Here is a 20778-nt window from a genome sequence, read left to right as displayed (position 1 = left end):
GGCGATCCCCAGTAATCCCAGGCATTGTTTCTGCTGTGACACATATGACAGATGACATTCATGTGTTCAACATACTCCCATGGGCATATCCAGAGTTTTGAGAAAACACCACAACATTTATAGTGAGGGCAGGCGCAGCAATAATTCACAGTCCACACAGTAATTAAAGTGGTGTCAGTATCCGTTGTTCCCTTTGGGCCCTTCAGAAAGTCTGGATGTTAAATATAAATAATTTCATACTAGCTGTACCTCCACCCACTTCTTATATCACTCGGGAAAGAGCATGAAATTCCAATGAGTAGGAATGATATAATCAAAGATACAATTTTAAACCATTTTAGATTGTATTTATTTTTATTTTTAGTTCACAGACTTTGATATTCTGTGATAACTACAAATTGCTTTTAACCACATATTTCACAAGTGTCAAGTCAAATTGCCATTGGTTTTGAATATTAAGTGGTGGGGCTAAGGATTCAGTTCTGGCATCTATCTACTCTGAGGGATGGCAAATTCTTAGAGGTCCGTGGCACATTTATTAAAATTGAAATAATGATCCTAGCTTTACTGAGGATTAAATGAGATACTTTATTTATTTATGTATTTATGTATTTATTTATGTATGTATTTATTTATTTGTTAAATACTTTAATACCTTATCAAATACATTAATAAATATTTTTGCTACCTCATGATAGACACAAGTCTCCCCATTTGTTACTATTGGAACCTCTGAGATACATACACACAGTAGGTATTAATCTGATAGATAAGGAAACAAACTAAGACTATTGTACTTCATGTTAAATAATTTGCCTAACTTCCATTTCCTTCCCACTCCAGTTTGAATATGCCTGTCTTTAGCAGGATGCTTTTGTACACTAATATTCTTAAGAAATTTAAGAGAGTTTTTAGGCCATAAGAAGCTACTACTCTCTTCACATAATGAAAACTATTACAATGAATCACTATGGAGTTAGAAGAAATAGTTTGTAATAGGGAATTGGATTAGATGAAAGAAGAAGTAGGAAAAGAAAACAAGAAGTGGTAAAGGGATAGGAATATACATTTTCTGTAAGTAGAGAAAGGCTAATAATTAAGATTCACAGGAATTATTCATGGGGCCAGTTTTGACACTTTCATAAATGGTCTAGATGAAGGCTTTCACACTGAAATATCTACTAAAAGCAGACTCTGATAAATTATTGACCTGACTTGCTTGGTTGACAGTTTCATCTTTCTTAAGGTAGAAGATGTTATAGGGGGGAATTGCCACTTTAGGCTTAATTCTGATCTCAACGGAGAGCTGGCGGGAGGTGTGGTAGGGAAATCCACACACACAAGCATATCTTGAATTATTTTATTTTTTAAAATTTTTATCATTATTTTCTTGTCAAGAGACCATTCTAGGGGACAAGATGAAGGTATAGGTTGGATGATAGGAAAGTATAATAATTGCTTGTTAAATCCAGTGTGTATTAATTTAAAAATTTCCATCAGCTGGTAAAAACATTCTAAAGGGCCAAACCTTAACAAGTCCTGGTCCCTAGTCAAGATTTTTATCAATGCTATTGGCTGTGCCATAGAAGTAACTTATCAGTTGTAGATGATAATGTGATAGGAGGTGAATATAAGTAATGTGTTAATGAAAGAATTAAGACCTAAAGCAATCCCGACAGCCTAAACTCAACATGGTCCAAAATCAACATGATAAAGATGTATGTCCTCAGTAATAGTATTTTTTTTTCTTAATAATATCTAGTGATGTTCAGGATGTTGCTGATGGAATTATAAATTAGTTTGATCTTTCTGGAGGGAAATGCAGACATATATAACTAAAGCTATGAAGTATTCATGACCTTTAAACTAAATATTCTACCCAGGAGAATCAGTCTAAGGAAATAATCAGGAAAATGTTTAATGGAAGAGAAGCAAAACTAACAAAAACACGAGTAGTCAATTGATCAAACATGGAGCGCTTGGGTGGCTCAGTCGGGTAAGCAGCTGCCTTCAGCTGAGGTCGTGATCCCAGGGTCCTGGGATGGAGCCCTGCATCAGGCTCCCTGCTCGGTGGGGAGTCTGCTTCTCTCTCCCCCTCTGTCCCCCGCTCTGCTCATTCGCACACATTCTCTCTCTTTTGCTCACTCTCTCTCACTCTCAAATGAATAAATAAAATCTTAAAAAACAAAAACAATTGGTCAAGCATAGCACGACCAGAATGAAATACTAAGCAGTCGTTAAAAATTATGTGGTAGACATTTACTTATTGACATGCGACTGTATTAATGATAAAGCAGATAATGATAAAGGCTATTACATACTTTATTTTTATAAAATAAAGTTTGTATACTTAGATATGCAAATATGTTAAAACTAAAAAATGTACAGAGGGATATCCAGCAATTTGTCAGTGGCTTTTGTGGTTGATAATTTTAATTATGGGATTTTCTTCCTAGGCTTATCTATGTCTTCCAGTTTTTTGTAAGATATATGTATTGATTGTGTGATAGAAACGTTATCCTAAAAAGATAAGATTAACTTGACAGCCATTTCAAGTGGAAATTTTTCTGGGTTATTTGGAGGACAAAAGTTACTACCTGTGTGATGTGACAGTTAATAAAAAAGTATAATTAGGTTGCATAAACAACAATAAATTTTAGTGGAGGGTTAGTGGGAGAGAGTTTCAAAGAGCTGTCAGCCTACATAGTTACATGATATTCCTTTAGAGAAACCATGTTTCAAAAAGAATCAGAACAATATGTGCAATTTAGTAATGGGAATTTGTCATATAAAAAGATTTGTGACTCAAAATGTTTAGCCCACGGAATGGGATAACTTGGGGATCTGAGTGGGACAAGCCAGGCTAATTGTGCTTAAATAATTGAAGAATGTCGGAAATAAAAGGCATGTTGATTATTCCTGTATACTTTTTTAAAAAAAGGACTTGAACAAATGGGCGGAAGACTCAGAGAAGAGGATTATTTAGAAGGATTTCCTAACATTTCGAAAACCATAGCAGGCTACAGTAGAAATAAATGCATTCCCCATCACGCGCCCATCATTTGGGATCCTCTCTGATGCAAATGATTGAAAACTCTGCTCAAAATGATTATAATCAAAAGGCAAATTTATTGGCTAACAAGTAGCTGGCTTTGTCTAGCCTTATTGGAGCAGAGGCCAGATGCATAAGTACTAATGATGCCCAGAGGACCCACTTCCTTGTCATTCCTGTGGTTTCTTTCTGAAAGGAGCTTGGTTTCATGATGGCAAGACGGCTACAGCCTTTTAGAACTCCCGCCCTCTGTTTTACATTTAGGGGAAAGAAATCTATCACTGGGGGTAGAATGAAAAAGTCCAGACCTGATTTTCTTTAGCAATAGCTGGCCCCTGTTCTCACCCTTGAACCAATTGCCGTAGCTGGATGGGGCTATCTAGATAGAACAGCGGTCTTCTTACAGAAACCAATCTGGGCCTCCCTTCCCCCCAGCGGAGGATGGGGTCAAACTCGGGCAAACCCCCTGGGCTGAGGATCTGGAGGTGTGGTTTCCGAAAAGTAATTCAGGCCCATCTTTTATCAGGAAAATGGATGACTAGACAATGGGCTGCAAAAATGACAGATGCCTATTAAAGCTAGGATGACAAGTGTAACTGGATGATTTCTTAGGTTCTTTCCAAAGCCAAGATTCTAGTAAGGCTGTGATTCAATTTGCAGTTGGCACCAAGATTTGCAGGGAGAGAAATATAAAAGGAAATACAAAAGGAATTGTTGATGAACTCCAGGAAGACATTACCAATCTGCAGGAGAATATAAGAAAGCAATGCTGTGGGCAGGCAAAGGTATTAAAGGGGGAAATAATTTAAAACATGGGAACTGCTTTACAGTTGTGAGCTTTTGAGTTAAAAAGAAATGAGATTCCATCAGTTAACATGTATCTCTCCCCCGAAGCATCCTCTGTCTCTAGTTAATCAAGCATGCATTTTGTGCTGCATTTTTCCTCTGTAATTTAATGCGCGTGTGCACACGTGCGTGCACACAAACACATGCAGGAGCCCACAAACACACGCTGCCTAGCAGAATGCAAAAAAGAGAGAGAAGCAGACACCTTTTCAAAACAGAAACCCCGACCCCATGCACTTATGCATATTACTGTGCTCCAAAAAAATGTGGTCAGTCGTAGATTATTTAGGTCTGAAAAATTCCTTTCAAAATTCATATGATCTCTAGAAGGGTTAAGATTCATTCACACTCAGAGTAAATTGCTTTAATCAGATAATCAGATCACCAGCTCCTTAGGGCTGCAGGCTCAGCAAAATTTCTCCTGCAAATCTGCACTTTTATTTGAGAGTGGGAGGAGAGTAGGGAGGACACGGGTTTGGGAGCAGATTGGCGATTTGGGACTACACCTTGGGTGGCCAGTAGACCACTTAAAGAAATGGAGAGGAAGGCAAAGGAAAGGGAAAGATGGAAACTGAGAAGTGCTAGGTTTAGGAAAGATGGTGACAAAGAATTTTGCCTAGAACTCTCTCACCTCTGTATGGACCAACTGGAGATAATGAACGTCTCTGCTTCCCAGAATCACACTGCAGCTCCTCTAATGTCCCCTTGCAAGGCCCCCACTCTTTTAACTCTTAAGATATAAGGAGGAAGGAAAGGATAAAGAGGCTGAGACTGGAAAGAGGAAGGTTTTATTCATGTGCCTATCTCCTCTCCCTTTGTGTTTTCCGTACTATTTCAGGTTGTAAAGCCTAGGATTTGCCTTTTTTAGGATAACTACATTGCATCCCCCAGGAACACCGAGGGCAATGCCCTCATACAAAACCTTAGATCATCTGCACTGTATGTGGTTCTGGTTGATGAACCTTAAAAGAGAGGAAATGGAGCTGGAAAAGGTCTGGAGGAGGGCAGATAAAATGATCAGAGGGATAAAAACGGGTGCTGGATGAGAGCAGATTAAAATGATCCCTTTTCTCCATGCCGCCCTCTACAAAACTATGAAGGGCACAGATAAGGTAAACACAGACGAGATGGCCAGACCCTCAGTGGCATGGCCGTGGGAAAGCCACAGGAGCTAGGGGAGAGCGAGAGGCGACTGCAAGACTAGCTCTGAACATAGCAGGGATACCTTTGTGCAACCCCTACCTGGCAGTAGTAGCATAAACTAAATATGTGTAGGTAGGGTTTGAGAAGATTGGAATTGAAAAACCCATAATGAGTTAATGAAACAAGCCCATGTGATGCTTATCAGTGTCTCTCTCTCTCTCTCCTTTTTTTTTTTTTTTTTTTTGCTGTGGTTAAAATAGTGGTCTTCAAACCCAACTGATCATCAGACTCACCTATGGGTGCTTTTCACCTGCATGTAAATTTTTTAATTTAAAATGAGTGGGCACCTGGTTGGCTCAGTTGGTTAAGCGTCTGCTTTTGGCTCAGGTCATGATCCCAGGGTCCTGGGATCAAGCCCCTTATTGGGCTCCCTGCTCAGCAGGGAGCGTGCTTCTCCCTCTCCCTCTGCCTGCCTACTTGTCCTCACTCTCTCTCTCACACACACATAAACGCATAAAAAATTAAATAAAAAAATAATAAAACATAAAGTACATGTAGATCCTATGGCCCTAGCTGAGACTTCAAAAATAAAAATCGTGGGAAATAAAACCCTCAACATTTATGGTTTAACAAGATTCCCAGCTGACTCTGATAATGATAGGAATTAGGATTACTGGCCTAAAGACTGACTGCCATCCCGGAAGATGATGAGGAGATCGCATGGCCTATGGGGTCAGCCAGACTGGGATTTAAATTCTGACCACTGCTTTTCAGGGTGTGAGTCAAAGTAGTTACCTGCCCTCTCTGAGCCTGAATCTGTCTTACAGGGTAGTATATAAAAGACCTGGTGCTGAATAAATGTTGGCCTATGCCTCCCCACCCCACCCTGCCTCCAGCCAGGCCCTGTGGATTGTCCAGCCTGGAATCCTGGGCTAGTGAGATTATGGATTCTGTAAACCCACTGATAGTTCTCATACATCCAAGTGTTTGTCCCCGAGAGGGAGAGCAGACGATGTTACAGAAAGACGTGCATGGGGACATACCATCGTTTCCTTTCTGCTCTCGCTCGTCTATATTGCCAGTTACAGGGAGAAATAATCATAGAAGGAACATATGTTTCTGATCTATCAAGTTCCACTTACTTGCAATTCATGGTATTTTCAGATCATTTGTCAACATTTGGAGTTTTTGGTTCCTGTTGAGGTCCATACTTTTCAGCATCAGTTTATTGATACTTTTGCGAAGTTAAAACTAAAGGGAAACACAAATCAGTGGAGATCTTGGGCCGTTGGGCGCTGATGCAGCTGGTGAAGATTCTCCACAAGGTTGCAAAGATCTGGGGAAATGAACAGAGAGAAGAAAACCAAGGACTGGGAGGGAAGGAGTAAGAAGGGAGTTTCAAGAGGCAGGTTGCATGTCAGGTATGTTATGTGCAGGTGGTCCTGAGAAAAGAAAAGGAAAGCAGAATTCCAGGCTCCTGCTGAGCTACCGGACAGGAGGGCGAGGCCATCTAAGATCCTGCAGGGAGTTGGGCAATTGCCCTGCTCTGGTGCCCAGCTGGTCACGGGGCCACTGCTGGGTGTGGGGACACACAGGTGTTTTCAAACCCCATTTCCTTGGATGGAAGCACAGACCTGCTGGGAGAGATCTGTGAGACCTGCCTCGTGGGGTCAGCAGGAAGGTATGTGGAGACAGTGAACCTGGGGCCCTGAGTCTTCCTAAATACCATCCCAGAGGTGGTGTGTCCATTTTCCTAACCCTCTCTCCTCATTATTGCACTTGGAGCGTCTCATGGATTCTGTTCATCAATCTCTTTGTATCTGTTTCTGTCCCAGGTCACTAGGTGGATTTGAGGAAGATTCATGCCTAACAGAATGGAAAACGAGGATTTTCCTGTTCCATTATAATTGGAGTCAGCACCCAAGGCTTAGGTCAAAGCTAACTACCTGTGTTCCAGATTCCAGGTGCCACCATCAGCAGGTGTGACTAGATACCTCCCCAAAGAACTTATGGAAGGGACCCTCTTGGAGACCATAGGTGAGGCCTGGCATTAGGAAATCCTGCACATGTTTGAAAAACAGTTTCTGATATGAACAGTAGGAACTGGGGTGAGAGAAAAGGCCTAAAGGAAAGAAGAGGGGTCCTTAAGTAGTTCACCCTTAATTTGGAAGAGAAGAATAGGATGTGCTGTCATCTGTCCTCTGTTTTGAGAAGAAGATTCCAGGCTTGTGTAGATGTGCTTTATTTTAGTTCTTTATTTTTTAAGATTTTATTTGTTTATTCATGAGAGACAAAGAGAGAGGCAGAGACATAGGCAGAGGGAGAAACAGACTCCTCGATGGGAGCCCAATGCAGGACTTGATCCCAGGACCCTGGGATCATGACCTGAGCAGAAGGCAGACACTCAACCACTGAGCCACCCAGGAGTCCCTCTTTTATTGCTTAATTGCATAAAAGATACATAGATATATTCTTAATTTAGAAATTAGAGTGTTAAAGACCAGCTACTTTTATTGGAGCCCTAGATTATATATGTATATATGTATAAGTGTGTATATATGTATCTTGACTTGCAGAAATAATGTATGTATATATACAGAAATATGCATACACACATATACATATGCATGCATGTGTATAAAATAGCTAATAGATATCCATAAAGACTATGATGCGGTATGGTACTGTGTATTCCTCATGTGGCTTTTTAGTATTATTAAGTTTATCTTTTTTTATAGCAAATGATTTTTTAAATTTTTATTTATTTATTTATTTTTAAAATATTTATTTATTCATAGCGAGAAAGAGAGAGGCAGAGACACAGGCAGAGGGAGAAGCAGGCTTCATGCGGGGAGCCCGATGTGGGACTCGATCCCAGGTCTCCAGGATCATGCCCTGGGCTGAAGGTGACGCTAAACCGCTGCGCCACCAGGGCTGCCCTGTTTTTTTTTTTTTTTTTTTAATATCTATTAGGGGCACCTGGATGGCTCAGTTTTTTAAGTATCCAACTCCTGATTTTGGTTCCAGTCATGTTTTTTCAGGGTTGTGAGATCGAGTCCCCATTGGGCTCTGTGCTGGACATGGGGCCTGCTGAAGATTCTCACCCTCTCCTTCTGCCCACCACCCTAAAAAATATATATCTATGTAGCCCGAGATAGACCAGAGAAAGTAAACCATATTGTCAAGACCCTAGATTGTTGAGCCAAACTGCTTGGCTGTGTGACCTTACACAAGTTATTAAAGTTTCTGTTCCCCAGTTCTGTGTCTGTAAAATTGGGGCACAATAGGATATACCTCAGAAGTTTGTTGTGATAATTAAATGAGTTAATATATGTAAGCCACTTAGAATAGTGCCTGGCATGTTGTAGACACTATATCAGTATTACAAATAGATCGGGTTCATTCTTTAACAGCAAGTTCTAACATACGAATATACCATATTTTATTTAGCGATTCCCCTACTGATTGACATATTGGCTCTTTTCTAATTTTGTATTATTACAAACAATTCTGCAATAAATATTTAATCAATTTATAACATGTTTTTGGAACATGTGTTACAACTGATATGGCAAATGCTACTATTATAATAAACGCTTTTGAAGCCACATTGATGCTAAGGATTTGATGTAACTTCTTTCTGATTTACACACTTGAGATCATTTTTCCCATCTCTGAAATGACTTGAGAGAAGCTGTATCCCAAAGATTTAATGAGGTTATGTCCTTTTAACTGTCAAGAGCTCCCTATTCTTTCCACCGATATTCTTTTGAATTGTTGATAATTAATCAGGAACAGCAGTGGTGAAATGTCACATAGATATCACTCTAACCCTTCGATCTGTATCTTTAAAGGGAGGTTTTTCTCTCTGTCTGCTGGCCCTGTCATTGCCAGGCTTCTCTCTTATTAACCTTGAAGTCACATGGAACAGTCTCTCCTGTGATTTCATCATATCTCCCATCTGAAGAGATGCTATCACACTCCAAAAAAATAAATTAAAAGCACCACATTACCCCCACACAGAGGCAGGTCACAGGTTTAATTTTTTTTTCCCCCCTAGTGGAGTGTCTTGCCCCACCTGACTCAGACAAGCCTTTACAGATTCCATTGAGCCTTCTGTTGGTTTGCATAGAACATTTTAATATTTAAAATTGTTCATGAAATTCTCTTTCTTCCGATAAAGCCAATTTTCTCTGTGCTTTGTGGAAAATGAGTTATTTGCTTCTTTAAAATGTTTCAACTTCACAATGGCGATAACTTGATTAATAAAAAAAAGACAAATTTTTATGAAAGCTTTCCAATGTCTCTATAAACTAAACAAAATGGAAACGCATCTTTGTCAGGTGCATAAGAAGAGGATCCCATGTGCAGCTTCTCTTGGATTTAGCACAGTTTCCAGCTCACTCGAACAACCCTGGGCAAAGTGATGAAGGCTGGGAAGTTGGACTTTCAGCGTCCTGGCTTTCTGTTCAATATCCAAAAACCTCTTGGCTGCTTTGGGCTACAGATGTTGTTCTGTTTTCTTTTCTTTTTCTTTCTTTTTTCTTTTTTTTGTTTTTTGTTTTTTGTTGTTGTTGTTTTCAATAAACCTTTCCAGCCAAATGCCTCTGTTTTCTCCACTACTGGAGATAACAGACTAATGAGACAGTGTAAGGATTTCCAGACAAGAGCAATATTTAGGAAGACAGGAGAATGGGGCGGGGGCGGGGGGGGACGCAAGGGCCGGAGCATGATCTCGACATGGGATAAAGGAGACTTGACTTGAATTGGTAAAGTGAAACAGTTGTCAGCCACAGTCCTTGGAGTCAATGCAGGGTACTGTTTTATTTCTGAAGTATCAGACATTGGGTTTGCACCGAGCTGAGGGTCAAAGCAGACTGAGAAACAGCCTGTAGGGTAAGTTTGCTGAAAATAAAAATTTAGAAGCTTCCAAGTTTGGGTTGGAATGGAGTATCGGGATCAAGCAAGCAGGTATTGAGCCCTCTAGGGGTAGAACTGTACAATATGTAAGGGTCTAGGCTCAGCCTAAAGACAAGGTGGATTGGTTTTGTCAAGTTGTGATGACAAATACTTTTTATTTTAGTTGGAAGGGGAAGGGGGCTTCCTCTTACTCAGTTTCATCAGATTCCTTGGTCTTAAAGGGTCCTAGAGAATTGGACACAAACCTCATCTTTTGAGCTTCCTGGTCACTGCCATGGCTAGTGAAGCTCCTTCTGCAATGCTGGCTTTCTCACCACCTCTGGCCCTATATGCAGACTGGACATTGGAAGCCTGGATACCCCTCAGAGGTGTCCTTTAGTCCCGCTGGACATACAGCCATCACTGCCCATCCTTCCAGTTCTGAAGCTTCTAATTTTACCAGAACACTGACCTCTGTGCCACATGTCCATGCCTTCTTCGAGTAAAGTCATCCGACTGTCGTATCACTGCCCTTCCCCAATCCGGGCAGCCCTCTGGGTCCCCCTCCCACTCTTGGATGACTTCTTGCATATCCCTGTCAGAGTTGAACTTTCCCAAACTAAGGTTTATACATTGACCTCCAAAGAGCTGTCAACACCACCAAGCTATGACAAAGGCTCCTGGAATTAGATCTTAGTCTTCGTGCTAAAGAGAAAACTCTTTTTCATTATTTTTGATTGCTCCACACCAGAAAGATCTCCATTAATCTGTCAAGACTTCCCTTTTATATACGTTTGCTTTTTTACTTTTTCTACTTGTGAGAGGAGATAATTCTCCCCTTTACCTGTGAAGGTTTGGAATCAAGGAGAAGATAGAAGAATTCCATCGGTTTTATTTATTTGTCTCTTTTCTGTTTGAAGTGACACCATACCTACTAGCCTAGCATGGAGAAGAAATCTGATTTAGTCATTAGGGTTCCCAGGAAAAAGTCAGGAATGAGGTTAAGTATTACACTTATTTAATATTCCTGGAGGTCCAGTCCTATGATTTGAGAGAGGAAGGGTCTTTTTCACCAGGCTTTCCAGTGTCTGTAGCCTTTTCCGCCCTATCGTGATCCTGTTCAGAAGGCCCTTCTGCCTTTTCCTGTCTTAGTTGTGTTTTATCACTCCCCTCCTTCCCCCATCCTCTTTCAACTTCCAGACGAACTGATCTTCCAACTCTCTCCCACACGTGCAGATATATATTTTGTATTTTCTAGTGGGTTTTTTTGTATAATATTAATGAATTTTTAAATAATAGTCTGCCATCACTGACATCCAAGAACATTTGCTTTTTTTATTATTTCTGCCTTTATTTATGAAGCTCCTGACAAAAAGACAAATTAGAATTCATTTTCCACATTAATGAAGATGTCTAAACCAACTTTGATCCAAATTAAAATGAAAAGGGCTCGGGTTTCTTTGAAAACTAAAAAGGTAAGCTGTGAGGGCACCCTTGGTGAATTTAAAAATTGTGTATTAAAATATTTGTAGGATGGGTCTTGCAGGGTAGGGATCAGAAGCGGCATTTTGATCATCACCTCGGGTAATTTTGACATAGGTGGTACTTGGATCCCACTTTGGGAATCATCACGGTTTTCTATTCTCATACAGATATTATTGCCTAGATCTGCGAGTTATCTATGTTAATGTACTTCTTGGAAAGGCAGTGCAAAGGGAGTTGCAGTGTTATGCATCTCTGAGGCATAATATTCTAAAATATTCTTTTTGGTAAACTTCACAGAGGAGATTTTTGACACTATATTGAGCTAGATGTAGAAAGACACTAGACACTGGTGTCTGAAAGAACTGAGCTCTGACTTCCTGCCCTCCTAGTAATTTTGTGTGTTGCTTGGCAAGTCATTTAACTTCTTCCAGAGTCTATGTCTTCATCTGTAAAATGATGTGATAATAATAATACTTACCTTATAGAGTTGCTGAGAAGATGAAAAACATTAGTGTATGGAAATCACTTGGTATACTTTCTAACCCATGTGGGATTTTTGCAAATAGTATCTATATCTTCTATAGTATGACACAAATTTGGGTGCATATATGTAAACTTGCATGCACATACACACATACAGAAGGTTGGGGGGTTGGAGAAAGAGGGAGAGGATTGGCAGGAGGCTGGCAGGCAGACAGAAAGTCTTGCTTTTGGAAATTCTCTAGTCTCAAGAGTTATATGTCTTACCAGGCAAAAATCCTAGGTAACTATTTTAGGTCCATAAAGAATATAAATGTGTATGAGTCTAATTTGAGAGAGAAAAAAGCTAGAACTAGTTGTGAATTTCATCTCTGTAATGAACGTTTATATCTTTCAATTCACCCTCCCAGCAAGTCAAGCATTCCTTCCCATTACATCTTTTTTTTGGAGGGAGTCCTGCAACTGCCTGTACTCCATCACCAAGTTGCTCACATAGGCAGTGCAAAGCGCTTTTAAATTAAAAAAAAAAAAAAAAAAAAAAAAAAAAAAAAAAAAAACTAAACTAAATAACAACAAAAAAAAATCCAAAAATCCACAAATGAGAAAATATTTTACACACCCCTAAGAATGGCACTTTGGGATTATCCAAGAATGCATTATATTTCTCTTCTTTTACTACTGGGGGAAATCTGTTTGCATCGATGCCCTTTGATGTTATTTGATCTGTAGGACTTGAGAAAGATTAAAATATAGGCGTGGAGTTGTGTTAGCAAATTTGAGGTATAAAGTGATCCTGAAAGGACCCCAGATATGCTTATGTATGTTCCTCTTTACGCTGTTTCATTTCATCAAATCGTCAAGGCAAATTTAGAAATCATGGAAGTCGGAGACTGTTGGAATCCACGTGAAAAAGAGGGCGGCGAACTGCAGAGGATCTGGGAGACTGGCCTGGGCAGACCTTTCTCCAACCCAGTGGAATTGACCATCACCTCCTCATTAGTGACTATCATTTTCATCCTGGGGAAAAAGAAAGAAAGGAGGAGACTACCCGGCACAACCCACAATAGCTCAGAGGTGATGACACCCCAGACCTCAGAATTCAAGTTAGTGGAAAACTAACTACTGAGTTACAGTAGCCGATGACTTCTCTTGGCCTTTCTAAACAAAGATAGCTTTCCCTCATTTTCACCACCCCTCATTCTGTCCTCTTTGGTATTCTTTAATCAATTCAGGGGATTCCAGGGAGGATGCTAGACTGAAAATCCTAGGCTGCTACTTCGTTTATCTGTGGGACAGATAGAGCTGGAAAGGCCCCTGCTGTAGGCACTCTTCTCCCAGGGGCTTCAGCCTGGACCCAGGGAGGCTGAGCTATTAATGAGGAGTGTAAGTCTCCCTCGCTCCTTCAGCCCTTGTCTCTCTCCTGAGACTGCCAACCAGAGAAGCAATTAGGGCCACTTGTGGTGGTGGTTGGATGCCTTTTAAAATAGAAACCATCTCAAAATCCTTCTAAGAGCATACCTTTGCTTTCAGCTTCCTTACAGACTGCAGAGACTTTCGGTGACAGGGCTGAGTATTACCCAGATTATCCATGGAAGCCTGTAATAGTCCAATTACCAACACTTGTTTGCTGTCTTTTTGTGAACTTTCTCTGAAGTCGGGGAAGGATATGCTGCAATAGGGTTGGAGCTTGTGTGTGTGTGTGTGTGTGTGTGTGTGTGGTGGGGGAGGCTGGAGGAAACAGATCTGAGAATAAAATTGTTTTTATCAGTGACTCAAGACTTCCACAGATGGGCTGACTACCAGAGGTTCTGATGGGTTTTAATAACCTTTACCATTGTGGGAAAATGACTCTTCCATAGGCAGTGGACTATCAAGTCTGTGTTCATTATATGTTTGCTCCATTGATTGAAGGGAAAATTGATGGGGTTTTGTCGTGTGTGGTTTTGTTTTGTTGTTTTTTGTTTTGTCTTTCAGATTCTATGTTTTCCCCTCATGAGTGAAATAATCACAGACTTCTAGGAAACTCTAAACAAAAGCTAAAAACCAATGTGCTTATCACCTATTTTAACACTTCGAGTAGGATTTCCTTGCTTTGTTCGTAGAGGAATGATGACCCAATTCAGAATAAACTAGAAAATGAAGCAGCCCTTATTAAATTGTTTCCTGCTATTGTTAAAAGTTCCATCCTCCAGGGAAAGCAAAGAAACCAAAACTTATTTTCTCTGTGAGCAAGTTTTCCCTTGTCAATTCAAAAAAGGATTATATAGATATCTACTAAATGCTTAATTTCCATAATAAAGTAGTAAGTGATGCTTTGCCTTTTCTTCTTTTTTTGAGAAGAGCTATTAATATGCTGTTATTTGGAGTCTATGATCTTACTTACCTCTCGCTGTCTGATAATAAATCAGGAGCTATCATTCAGGGAGACAGGAGATGACTACTTTACATCACTCAGAATTCTTCTTCCTCTTTAGTTCTATCCTTCAGTTTCTGCAGTGATATAGGAACCATATGGGAGGATCTTTCCATTTTTTTCTTCTGCCAGACCCCTGTTTACATTCAAACTTCATCTTTTAAAACAATTTCTAAATATTTCTCTTTACGTATAGTCAGTATCTTTTAAATTACGGTATTAACATACATGCAGACCATCATAGCTGTATTTCTGGAGTACTGGAAATTGTGCAATTTATGTGCATAAACCATTTCCTCATCTCTTCCTTTTAAGAGCATCTGTGTTTCTCCATGACAGCTCATTTCTGTAGTTTATAATTTTCATTTTGGAGCATTCTGTACCCTAGACCATTCTACACTGGGCAATGGCAGCTGCATCTCCTCAGATAGGATTATATTGAAAATTCCTTGGTTCTGCTAGCAACTATCCTGGAAGGAAGGTATAGGGGTGTGTGTGTGTGTGTGTGTGTGTGTGTGTGTGTGTGTGAGAGATAGAGCAAGAGCACACGCACACGAGAGAGTGAGAGTGTACAGAGGTGTTTATGTGTTAATTAGGATATCAGCTTATATTTTTCTTAGTGTTCCCATTAGGTCTCTTGTAGTTTATTAGCTCTTCACAGGCTCAGGACCTTCTGGCCACCCTGTCACTTGGCTTTTACAGTAGAAACAGACAACTGGTGGGCCTGGGTATAATTGCATTTGGATGTATTCATTGTTCAGGTAGGAGACCATTCTAGGGTTTTATAAGTTTTAGTATGCTGAACAATGACCACCCAAAGATATCAAGTTTACTCCCTGGAATTTGGAAATCTTACCTTATTTGGAAAAGGAGACTTTGCAGAAGTAATTAAGGATTGGAAATGACGGGATCACTCTGGATTATCCAGGTGGACCCTAAATGCCATCATAAGCTTCATAGCTACTTCCAAGTAACCTTATAAGATAGAGGCAAAGAACTATCTGCAGCAAAAACATGAGGAAGAAGCAATACAAAGATGGATGGAGACATTGAAGTGGTGCCACCACAAGCCCATGAGAACCATGGTAGCTGCCAGAAGCTGGAAGAGGCAAGGAAGGAAGCATTGCTTCCCTGGAGTCCCCAGAGAGGGTGGCCCTGCTGGATTTGACTTCTCCCATCCAGAGCTGTGAAAAGTGTAACTATCTGTTGTGTTAAACCATGGCCTCTCGAAATTTGTTACAGAATTCTCAGCAAACTATTGTGTAGGTGAGGGAAAATAACACAGGATATAATATTTCATAGATCTATGCTTTCTTGACTTATTATATTATTGGATTGTTTTAGGATTTTTTTTTTTTTTTTTTATCAGCACCACACTTGGGCATCATTACTCTTCTCCTCCCCCAACAGCTATGCTGTTTAGTACTGGAGCCACTAACCACATGTGGCTATTGAATAATTGAGATGTAGCTACTGGGACTAAGGAATTGAATTTTTAATTTTATTCAATTTTAATTAACTTAAATTTTTAAAACTTGCAGTTGATTCAGTTATTGGAAAGCTTTTCAGTGTGCTTGGAACAATTAGGTATGTGATTTACTTTTCAAATTTTATGAAATATAAATATACATCAAATATTCCAGTGAAAGTTCAGAATCCAAACTGAGATGTGCTTCTAGGTATAAAATATATATGATGCTTCAAAGACTTAATATGAAAAAAAATCAATATATTTTACTGCTATGTTTTATATTGATCGCATGTTGAAATGATAATATTTTGGATAGGCTAAATAAAATAAATTACTAAAATTATAATTATTTTACTAGACCTCTCAATAAATAGGCTTTCTTGTAGCTTATGGACCAAAATATTCACCCAGCTTGCCATTATCTTGGGAAGTGCCATGATGACAACATCTCCATTCTCATGGCCAGTCAATTCATTTGGCTTTTTTAAAATGAAAAGAATCAAAAAAAAAAAAAAGAAGAAAGAAAGAAAGAAAGAAAGAAAGAAAGAAAGAAAGAAAGAAAGAAAGAAAGAAAGAAAAAAAGAAAAGAATCATATGTGGAACTAGAATTTAAAAATAAACATTTAGCACTGCCTTCACTCCTTATACAGCAAATGAAAAAAAAATCAAGATTACGAGATGGTGTTATTGATGGTTGTGTTTTGAGGATATTTTTCAGGGTTTGGGAAGTACATACTCTGTCTTAAAGTAGGTAAGTTTCCAAAGCTTTGGCAAAGGTAATCCAGTCCCATTTCCTGTAGCTCCTGATACAAAGTTCTAGGTGAAAGAGCGATATTTTTATTCTTGCTTCCTTTATTTGCCTCATGGCTCTCTTTCAAATAATTAAAAAATAACATCATTAGTTACCTATGTAAATAAATACATTTATTTTAATTAAATCGATTTAAAATGGTATTTCACTTGAGAAGCGCAATAATATTTCTTATTTCTCTACCATTACATTGGATATATTGTATGTTTTCAAGATGTACTGGTTTCAGGCAATTACCATAGTGAAAAATAACTCTGTAAAACCAGAATTGTAAGTAGAAAGATTTTTATCTACCAATCTATACTGGACTGATTGTGGAGCCTGAAACTATAAGCAATAAACAACCCTTGAGAGTAGAAAACCTCTTGTACTTGGTATTTGAGCAGTTCAATGTTGTTTTGCTTCTTTCCCTCCCTGACTCTTCAATTAATACATGTCTTCCCATGGGTCCCTCCCACATTACTGCCACACCTAACCCCAGATCCTGTTGACTCTAGAGGACATCTAAAAAGAAAATTGACAAGTGTATCATTTTCTTCCCAGAAACTACAGGAGTTAGAAAGAACTTAATGGTCCCCTCATTTCACAGATGAGGAATAGTTTAGAGTCAGCCAGTGCTAGAACAAAGGGTCTTCTGATATCAAATCTAATTATCTTTCTGCTAAATCATACTTTTCCACTACAAATGACCTGAAAATAGCCTGAATGTTATGCACTCTTACATGATATCCTAATTTCCAAAATAATCTGATCAAAAATGAAAGGCCAGACCTTTTTGAAAATTAGAAAGTGGTAGATGTTTGCTCAGACCCCAGTACAGCTGTGCATATCTGCTGAATTTGCAACGTGCTGTCGGTTCACCCACCCCTCATACTTCACCCAGAGTGTTTGGGGCTAAAATAAGGGTGAACACTCTAGACGTCGATAGTTCCTACAATTGTAGTAGCTGTGACCACTGGTATTTATGAAGTCCCATGCAAAGTTTTTAAGAGGAAACTAAATTCTTAGTCTTAATTATGCCAAGTGTTCTGGACTAGGAGATGAATATGTGTGTTCCAAGTTTTTAAAATCAAACTTATTATTTAATGTGTCATTCTAACCTTCAAAGCTTCATACTAGTTATTTGCTTTTATGCGTTCTGACATAATCACAATATGAAGGCAAATTAATACCTTAGTTCATACTGACACAGTTTAAAACACTTTTAAACTGCTACGTGTTTAATATCTAGGTTTGCTTTTCAATGTGCGAGCTCATAAACCTTAAACCTATATACTGCCCTTCTAAAAATGTTCCTTTCTTTTGTATTTTATGTCTTCCTAGATTATACTTGATGTCTTATCTCTTCTAATGACCAGATTACTAGTCCACACTCAGAGATCCTCCCATCGTGGGTTTAGTAACTGGAGTCAGTAGGGTGTATGTGGTCATGGTGACGCAGTCAGGAAAAGCACACACAGCCAGAGGTAAATGTAATGGCTGTAAGCACTGATGTGCAAGATATTGCATCTACATTCTTGGATCCTTGTCTTCTATGAGCTTTATATTCCTCGTTTAGAAGACTAGAATCATTCCAGGAGTATCTGTCTCATGGAGTTGTGAGGATAATACTGAATAGTATATTCATGCACACTGTAAAATAAATGAACTGTGAAATACAAAATAACATAATTGCATTAGGTATTCTATTCTCATAAGATACTGAAAGCAAAGGGTTGAAAAAAAAGAGGTAAGATGGAGGGAGAGAACAGTATGAACTAAAGAAATAAGTAATGGAGAAGACCATGGGCTTAGGATGAGTCAGGCTCCTAGGTGCAGTATTGATGTGTGTGTGTGTGGGGGGGTGATATCCTATTTTTTCCTGAAAAACTTGGAGTTTTAGCTCACTGTGTGTGGCTGTAAAAAATATACAGAACTTTTTTACATACTCCACTAGAAGATTTTGATACATCGGACAATGGCATTAATTTTATCATTTGCATTACTTAAAAAGATTATGCATGAATGGACAGTGCTTTGAAAATTGTAAACCTGCAGTACGATTATATGAATTATCATTATTATTGTCAAATGATGTGTGTAGAAGTTTCCCTTGTTGAGCTCAGTTTGCATTCTTTGGAGAAGAGTTTTGTAGATTAAAATGGAGGGCTACCTTTGACAGTTGATTCTGGGAAGCTCCTGTTCCAATTTTTTATTTATGTTGGTGTTCCTTTAAAGTCTTTCGTTTTATGTCTAATATTATGGTAAGGGGTGGGGGAACTAGGAAGAAATAATTCCTGTAGTGAAAGAGTAGATGTCCTGTGATAAGCATTTGTAGGGATTTTTATATCTGCTTTTCTTTCTTTCTTTTTTTTCTTTTTGCATATGTGCTGCCAAAGCGAGCACTCTATCTGCTTTTTTTGAATCCATAACAGTGTAGGGGATTTTGCATGTATTTTTATATTTTTATATTTAACCATTTTTCTTCCCCCTCTTCTCTTTATAAAGTGCATATCCATTTATTCTCCATTGTAGTCAGTTCACTGTTCAGTCATTATTCTGGATGACCTCTGGAAATAGCCCTAAATGGACATGTAAACATGATATGTGAATAGAAGGAACTCTGTCTGATATTTCCTTCGTACACAAAGTTTTCTTCAAAGCAATAACTAAAGCTTTTTGCCCTTTTCAAACCCTCCAATCCTCAGGAGGTTATTTTCAGTGAAGTGGTGAGAAGGAAGAGTTCAAATAGGATTGATTTAATAGAGCTATGATGTGAAAAATCTTGCAACACGCTGTCTGCCTGAAATGGCCAATCATGGAAGCATTAAAATCAGAGTGAGGAAGGAAGCTGAGGCATCCCAAAGAGGCACCCGAATTAAAGAATGACAGCAGCTTGCCATCCCTGTGTGGAGAAATAAAAGTATTATAGGATGAGAAATAGCCAAAAGAACACTTGAAGGAGTTATCATCTTTGAGCTACAAACAGCTCAGCCATAAATTTAGTGCAAAGAAATGTCCCTCCTCTTCCCACTCCCCACCAATGACCCAAGAAATTAAAAGAAAACCTTTCTATTTCTTTTGCTCCTCTATCTACTTCATCCAAGGGAGCTATTCTCTCTTACTTACTGATAATTTATTCCTATCATCACAAAACTCTACTCTCTTTAATATTTTAATGGCGTACTTGGTTTCTTTTTCTTTTGCTATTAACTACTCTCAAACAGTATTGTTCATCTACACGTTCTTTAAAGCTGCCTATCATGGGATGACGAATCTAGCCTCAGGGCAGGGGCTTTCTAAGAGATTACTGCCTAAAAAGTATGGCAACGATGGCAGCAAGCATATGGGATTGCAGATTGCTGAAATAGGATGTGGGATAACTAGGTAAAATCTAAGAATGAGTCCTACTAGGATTGTTGGAGTGGGCAGTATTGAAATACTGAAACTTTGGGGGTGGCCTTGTCCCAAGGTCATTTAGCCTCGTAGGCAAATCTAGAAACTTGATCATCAGTGGCATGGCATGCTTTCACAAAATGTGCAGGAATTGCTTTGCAAATCAGAATTGCAGTTAAAACAATATACTTATGATTATGAATTTGTATAGGAGTGTGTGTACACATATGCAGAGAATGTCTTTAAGCATAAAGAAGATAGATACAATCCTATTACTTGGAGAGAACTACAGCTTTTATGAGGTCTAGCTTTCCAATCTATGTACACACACGTATACTTTAAAATGAGAAATCAAGTTCTTTTTCTGCCTCTGTTGAGAGGACCATATGGTTCTCGTCCTGTCTTTTATTTATGTAATATATCACATTGGTTGATTTGCGGGTGTTGAACCACCCTTGCAGCCCAGGAATAAATCCCATTTGGTTGTGATTGTGATGAATAATTCTTTTAATGTACTGTTGAATCCTATTGGCTAGTATTTTGGTGAGAATTTTTGCATCCATGTTCATCAGAGATATTGGTCTATAATTCTTTTTGGTGGGGTCTTTGTCTGTTTTTGGGATCAAGATAACGCTGGCCTCATAGAAAGAGTTTGGAAGTTTTCCTTCCATTTCTATTTCTTGAAATAGCTTCAGAAGAATAGGTGTTGAATATTTGGTGGAATTCCCCTGGGCAACCATCCAGCCCTGGACTCTTGTTTGTTGGGAGATTTCAATTTTGTAACTATTATGAATGACACTTCT

This window comes from Canis lupus, chromosome 33 (genome assembly GCF_003254725.2).
Source record: "Canis lupus dingo isolate Sandy chromosome 33, ASM325472v2, whole genome shotgun sequence".
NCBI classification, from domain to species: domain Eukaryota; kingdom Metazoa; phylum Chordata; class Mammalia; order Carnivora; family Canidae; genus Canis; species Canis lupus.
The sequence above is the reverse complement of the archived record's forward strand: the minus strand, read 5'-3'. Positions refer to the sequence as shown.